The sequence below is a fragment of the Patagioenas fasciata genome, chromosome 12, assembly GCF_037038585.1.
Source record: "Patagioenas fasciata isolate bPatFas1 chromosome 12, bPatFas1.hap1, whole genome shotgun sequence".
Classification (NCBI taxonomy): domain Eukaryota; kingdom Metazoa; phylum Chordata; class Aves; order Columbiformes; family Columbidae; genus Patagioenas; species Patagioenas fasciata.
The window spans coordinates 24,005,927-24,006,508 of NC_092531.1; positions in this window are offsets into that span (position 1 = coordinate 24,005,927).

The following is a 582-nucleotide window of genomic DNA, read 5'->3' on the forward strand; positions in this document are numbered from 1 at the left end:
CGGCTTTATTACAGCGAGATGTTTGTTCAGAACCGCTTTATGCTGCCCTGGCACTTGAGGAGATGGAGAAGGTCAGTGGCACACTGGGCTTGGCGCAGGGGGGAGAAACCACATGGTGGCTCCTCCTGCTGGGTCCCTGCTCAGAAAAATATATAGCAAAATATATAGCAAAACCATTCTTTGGAGACCATGGGACTGAGCTAGGTCCAGAATGCTGAGCTGGAAATAACACTTTCAAGAGAAAATGATTAAGAATAACCCCAGGCACCTCTAAAAACTTGGATTTCTTGCATGTTGCTAATGTATGAGAATTTAAGTTCACCTGCCTTTATTGTCACGCTGGTGCATGAAGTCACCTTTGGAAAATAACACGAAGTTCTCAGCCTGTTGTCTCCTGTTCTCCAGTGACTCACTGGTAGCTGCTCACGCTTCCGCAGCTCTAGTAACAGTGTCATTAACTGGTTTTGCAACTCCCACGTGTGAGAATATTTGTAGCAATTCAGAAAGGATACAGCTTTATCCTGTAATTTTGAGTTTTCTATTTATGTGCCTTAACTTCATGCTTCCATTCTGCTATTGCAG